At 30.3% G+C, this 6994-nt stretch overlaps 1 protein-coding gene and 1 pseudogene across 1 annotated transcript in view; both read left to right on the top strand.

Moving 5' to 3' along the window:
• Window positions 1-1284: 1284 nt before the first annotated feature.
• The window catches only part of LOC125841344 (uncharacterized), a 404974-nt gene continuing 399264 nt past the window's right edge, over window positions 1285-6994 (top strand). The window contains exon 1 of the mRNA XM_049520471.1: window positions 1285-1294. The gene's annotated coding sequence lies outside the window, so the exon portion shown is untranslated. The remainder of the gene's footprint in view (window positions 1295-6994) is intronic.
• Window positions 3376-6157, top strand: LOC125857127 (transcription factor bHLH95-like; annotated as a pseudogene).

Here is a 6994-nt window from a genome sequence, read left to right as displayed (position 1 = left end):
AAGGGGTGCATCTATCACTTAGTCCGAGTTAATGACTCTAGTGTTGAGACATCACTTATTCAGTCAGTTCCAGTTGTGACTGAGTTTCCAAAGGTCTTTCTAGATGATCTTCCAGAGTCCCTTCTTAGAGAGAAATAGACTTCGATACAGATATTATTCCTGATACTCGACCTATCTCTATTCCGCCATAAATAATTGCTCCAGCTGAGTTGAAAGAGTTAAAAGAGCAGTTTAAAGATCTTCTTGATAAATGTTTAATTCGACCAAATGTCTCACATTGGGGCACTCCCGTCTTATTTGTGAGAAAGAAAGATGCTTCTCTTAGGATGTGTATTGATTACCGCCAATTGAACAAGGTTACTATAAAGAATAAGTATTCTCTTCCGAGAATTGGTGATCTTTTCGATCAACTTTTAGGGTGCCGCTTGCTTCTCTAAGGTAGACCTTAGATCTGGCTATCATCAGTTGAGGGTAAGAGAGAGTGATATTCCAAAGACAACATTCAGGACCCGCTATGATCATTATGAGTTTCTGGTTATGTCTTTTGACTTGGCTAATGCTCCTGCAGCGTTCATGAACCTTATTAACAAAGTGTTTAAGCTTTATCTTGATATGTTTGTTATCCTATTTATTGATGACATTCTAATTTATTCAAGGAATAAGGATGATCATGCTAATAATATCAGAGTAGTTTTCCAAACTCTCAAAGATAGAGAGTTGTATGCCAAATTTTCCAAGTGTGAATTTTGCTTGGGTCCGTGGCGTTCTTAGGCCACATTGTATCTGGAGAAGGGATACAAGTTGACACTTAGAAGATTGAAGCAGTGCAAAACTGGCTCAGACCCACATCTCCAACGGATATTAGGAGTTTCTTGGGATTGACTGGTTATTATAGAAGGTTTGTCGAGGGATTCTCATCTATTTTATCCCCGTTGACAAAGTTGACTCAGAAGACAACGAAGTTTTAATGGTCTGAAGTTTGTGAGAAAAGCTTTCAGGAATTTGTATAACTGTATACACTTCTGATGTTTGTAATTGTATAAATTTGCTATTTTGAGTTTATACAAAAATAACTTAATTATACAAATATACTCGCATATTATACAAACCTGTGAATTATACAAATTCGCGAATTATACAAACGAAGCAACTTAAAGTGTAGGTACAACCCGTTATGCAAACAATAACTATGGAGCATAATTAAGTTTATTATTGTTGCTATTTGCGAAAGTTCCTCATAAAAAAATTAAAACTTAATAAGAATTTGGTGGATTGAGCTATGATTCGAAATTTAGTCCATTTCAATCCAAGTAACTTGACTCATTTATTTATTAACTCAATTAGATTTAACATGCCCAAATTCAATTTAACTCATTCGTTTGATTAGGGTTGTTCAAAATCAAACAGAAAAAATTATTGGTTTATCGATAATGTGTTATTTGTTCGATGGTTTCAATAACAATTTTGATTTTTTTATTATCATGAATTGCTTTTGAACGGGTTGAGATTTTTTCTTAACGAGTTATCTATAACCCCATAGTAAATTAAAAAATTATATTTATACCATTTAGTATATAAAGTCCTTGACTTAGAGTTTAGTTTCATACGTGTATTAATGACTGCTTTAAACTCTCAAAAATTCTAAAATGTGAATATCTTTGCTTTTGAGCAAGATGCAATCTGTCAACTCATATGCATGATTTATTTGGTTTGTCACCTTGTTTGTAAGTGATTTTCAATGATTTTTTTTAATCAAATCTTAACGGTTAGACCGATAAATCAATAATCAATCGGCCATTATCGTAATAGTTCTACAACAATTTAGCATGTATACAAACCACCAATAAATTGAACTGATAAATTTCAAAACCAAACCAAGCCAATCAATACACCTCCCTACATTTGATACTCTTGATTGTCATCATTAAAAGAAAATAGCAATAATTTTTTTTTACCAATAATAATAATAATAAATTGATTATAATATTTATTAATGAATTATATAAAAAAAATTGCTGGCTACAAACTAGTGGAGGATTAGCAAAGGAATTAATATCCTAACCAATTCCTTTTTCCCCCTAAGAAAGGGAAAGCCATAATTAGAATTTAGAGGCATTTTAACATCTTGGCCAGAAGATGAAATAAAATGATGATAGTTTTTCTTTTATATGGAATGGATATTGCATGATAAAAAAATTTCTTTACGGAAAAACACTTGCTTAATTATTAATTCTAGTGTGATTAACTTGAATAAATGAGTAAAAAGATGTGTAAAATCTAATGTATATAGTCGGAGCCAGCTATTAATTAAATTTCATTAACATTAATAATCACGTGAATAATCTTATATTATAAGACTACAACTCAGACTCACCTAATTCATATAACTTAAGAATTAAGACTTGCATTTAAAAAAAAAAAATCTTAAGTAATTATACTTGTATACAATCATTTTAATTGGAAAAAAAAAAAACATAGTCTGTTTGTATAGATGAGAATAATATCTTGATTAACTTTGTAACTTAGTATTAGTAATTACGGATAAGGGTCTGAAAAAAATACCCAACTTTGGTTGAATTTGTTGTTGCGATACTAAACTTTCATGAGGACCTATTACCTCCCTAGACTATTTAATACCGTATTTTAAACATATATATTTTCCCACGTGGACATAAAAAATAATGCAAAATTATAAATAGTAATGTCTCCACGTGGGCACTTATATACCATTAATATACACTATTAAATAGTTCAGGGGGTAAAAAATACGGTATTAAATAGTGTATGGAGGTAATAGGTCATCATGAAAGTTTAGTATCACAACAACAAATCCGACCAAAGTTGTGGCATTTTTAAGACCCTTATCCCTAGTAATTAATATTAATTAATTATTTTTAGTAGAGGTAAGTGTGAATTGAGGCCCAATTGAGTGAGAACAAAATCTATAACAAAAAGTACTTTAGCTACCATTTTTTGTTTACCAGTAACGACATTTTGTCTTATGGTTGTATTTTGTTTTTTTATTCATTACAAATGAATCATCCTTTTTTATCTCTACTTTTTTTTTTTCTCTTTTTTTTTCTTTTTTCACCCTTTTGTATATTCTTTTCATTTTCAATATTCATCATATCCAATTCCTCATTTCTCAATTTTACACTTTGCTCCCTATAAGAANTTTTTTATCCCTACTTTTTATTTTTTTTTTCTCTTTTTTTTTTTTTCTTTTTTCACCCTTTTGTATATTCTTTTCATTTTCAATATTCATCATATCCAATTCCTCATTTCTCAATTTTACACTTTGCCCCCTATAAGAAAATATTCTATATATAGGCGTAACTTAGGGTACAATATCAAACCACCTGAAAAAGAAAAAGAATGAATGGAGACGGCGAGAATAATCATGTTTTTCCATGGGAAACTAATGATGTTTAGTCGTACCTGAACTTGAATGACAATCAAATTGGGAGTGGAGTGACGTTTGAGGGTGACAAGTTGCCAGATCCAACTAGATTTGATACTTATCAGCCGCTGACAGTTGTTAATGAGGTGGTTGAAGCGAGTACCAATGTTGGTAAGAAGAGAAGTCCACCCAACCGAAAAAAAATGGTAAGGGAATTGCTGAATTAAATTCCGGTGTTGATGGAGCTGGAGATAGAAGAGGATTAGAGCATGAGATACACATATGGACGGCGAGAGAAAGGACAAAGAAAATTGGAATCTTGTTCGAGACTCTCCGTGCTTCGATTCCTAATCTCCCTGCTAAGGTAAAATAAAAATCTCTCAATGACATACTTTATTTATTATCATCCGATATCTTATCGATCAAAAGGGAAATAATTCAATAAATTTTATGATTATCTGAAACAATTTTTTTTGTTATTTTCCTTTTATTGTCTTCCGCAACCTTAATTAATACTCATAATCAAGTCATCGAGAATTATTGAGAAAATGAACATGAATTTTTTTAAAATAAAATAGAAACTTGTAAAATGATTTAAAAAATTAGTTCATTGGTTGGTTCTTTTTGGCAATCGCATATGATAACCCTTTTCATACGTGATAGTTCCATTTCTTTCAACTTTCTAAATTGAGTGAATAAATCTTAGGCGAATCTTTTTAGGAAGCTTACTAAAGGAGACATGATTCTATGTGAAAATGTAATTTGATTTCCATGTGTGTACATATATATATATACATATATACCAAAATATTTTTTAATCTTGTAATCTTAAACATGTCATGTGGAAGTTAAATTTAAAAATTGACAAAAATGAAAGAAATATTATTTAATGTTTCGAAATAAACTAAAAGAAGTAAAAAATTAGAGAGACTATTTCTAGTAGACCCTCGACTCAATTGGAATAAATTTATTTTGTGATATACACATTTTCCTTATTACTAATTTGTACCTCTCAACATGTTAATTCCAAAATAGAATAATAAGACGTATTTTGTTTTACAAAAAAAGGAAGGATAAAACAATATAGAACTTCCGATTTTTTCGCATATATAGTTATAAAAAAGAATCTCCACAAATTTCTTTGCTTTTTCTCTTCTAGCATAAGATTATGAAGTTTTTAACATTATTCTAATTCCATTGTAAATTTGTCAAAAATAGCATTTTCTTAATCCGTATAATCATAAGATCTTTGTAACTCATTGAAGTAATTAACAAGTATTAATTTTTATATCAATTTAATTTGTATAAATTAACCATATACAAAATCATTACACTAGTAGTAGCGTATTTTCACTTGTTGTTACCGATAAAACTTGCTTATTTTTCATATTAATTACAACTAATAACACTTTTATGTATAAATTGCTTATTACAATTAATTTTATAAGAAGGATAGATTGGTCAGATGCGTATTAATAAACATGGTTTGAAGATTATAGATTCCAAATTATAGCCTCTTTTTTTTTGTAATTTTTACTTATTAAATGAATCTTTTTCAGACACTAATAAATGACCTTAAACTAATTAACTCGTGCATATATATAGTAGATATGGTATTCCCTTGACTTCTTGGTATGTATTTACTTCTCGTTAATCAGTGAAAATCCCGACTTTGCCTCTGAAGTAGAAATTAAATTAATTTCATATTTTTTATATATGCAGGCTGATAAGTCTGCCATTGTTGAGAAAGCAGTGAACCACATCCTAAAACTACAGAATACTTTTGAGAAGCTTGAACAGGAAAAACTAGAAAGGCTTCAAGAACATAGCATAAGGTTGATGAGTTCACAGAAATTCACAAATGCTGGTAATAGTTGGGAGAAATATCTGGGTTATCAAGGATCAACACGTAATTCATCCGCTATTACACCAACAACTCATGGTGCTAGTCCCCTTATGGTGAATAATAACATTCCAACAGGTTTTATGACATGGAGTTCACCAAACGTGATACTAAATGTTTGTGGTGAAGATGCACATATTAGTGTGTGTTGTCCTAAGAAGTCAGGGCTATTCACATTCATTTGTTATGTTTTGGGGAAACATAAGATTGAGATTGTGTGTGCTCAAGTTTCATCTGATCAGTTCAGAAGCATGTTCATGATCCAAGCTCATGTAAGTCCTTTCATTTTCTTCAAAATAATATGTCTTTGTTTGAGTGATCAGGAAATTAAAGAATGACACACGTTGGGAAATTTTTTGATTTAAAATTAAGGGTGTTTGAGAAATAGTTGTTTTTTCCTTTCATAAGTCTCATGTCTAATTAAACATTATCTTCACATGAAATGAAGGTAAAAAAAGTATATCCATCTTTTTTAAAAAAAATGCCTTCTCTCACCTAGTTTCACCTTGAGGTTGAAACTTTCTATTTGCTACTACATATAGTATAGTCATAGATTATGTTTAGAAATTATTAAAATTATTTTACCTAAGTGGAGTGTCTAATAGAAATAGTCTTTCTACTTTTACAAGATCATATGGGTAATCATGTGTATATATTACTCTCTTCAGACCTCACTTGTAAGATTTTATTGAATATATTATTGTTGTTGTTATTGCTTGGTTCTAAAAACATGTTTGATGTATATTCAGGCTAAAGGTGGAACTAGCATAGCTCAATTCTCCGAAGCATCGACAGTGGAAGAAATGTACAAGCAAGCTGTAATTGAGATAATGTCATTTGCAACCCCCAAATGATCTGTATCAATTTCATCAGCCAAATCCAACAAAGGTCATCATATTTAGTTTCAAAGTTCATCCGATAGAGGATGGACGGCTGTTGCCGTAAAGGCCATGATATTTACTTTTGTAGTTCATCCGGTGGAGTATGAATAGTTGTGGCCGTAAAGGCTATTTTATTTATATTTGTATTTCTCTGTTTGTCGCCGTATAGGCATATTTACTTTATAGTTCATTAGATAAAGGATTAACGGATGTGGCCGTAAATGCTATTTTATTTACTTTTTCATTTCATCCAGTGGAGGATGAACGTCTGTCACCGAGTCGGAGGAATCAAAACTATGAAATTTGGTCCCATTAAGTTTCTTCCAATGATATTTATAAATAGCAAAAATTTTGGTATTGGCATATGTTTATGTATTTGATTTAAGGGTGTGTTTGGTATGGATTTATGTTTATCAACTCCAAGAACCAACTTCTATTTTCCAACTCTCACCTTATTTTTTTATATATATAAAACAACATACATTTTTTTTTAAAAAAAAAGTTACATCGTAAGAGTACTTTTGTTTTACTTCTTAGAATTCAAATATGTCGAGTTATCAAACATGAATCATATTTGTAATTATGATTTTCTTAAAATTTAAGGCCTATCAATAAAATTTATTTGACTTTAGAGCGCGTATAATATTTTGAACCGCTCCTGATCCTCAACTATCACTCTTTAGTATTTTTCTAAATTATGTATAAATATTCTTGAGCCAAATTTTTTTCTTACCTACCAAATAGCACAAATAAGCAAGAAACTGAAATTACTCATTTTTACTCCCCAACTTTTCTAAAGAGGGTAAAGAA

This window comes from Solanum stenotomum, chromosome 1 (genome assembly GCF_019186545.1).
Source record: "Solanum stenotomum isolate F172 chromosome 1, ASM1918654v1, whole genome shotgun sequence".
NCBI lineage: Eukaryota > Viridiplantae > Streptophyta > Magnoliopsida > Solanales > Solanaceae > Solanum > Solanum stenotomum.
The sequence above is the reverse complement of the archived record's forward strand: the minus strand, read 5'-3'. Positions and strand labels throughout refer to the sequence as shown.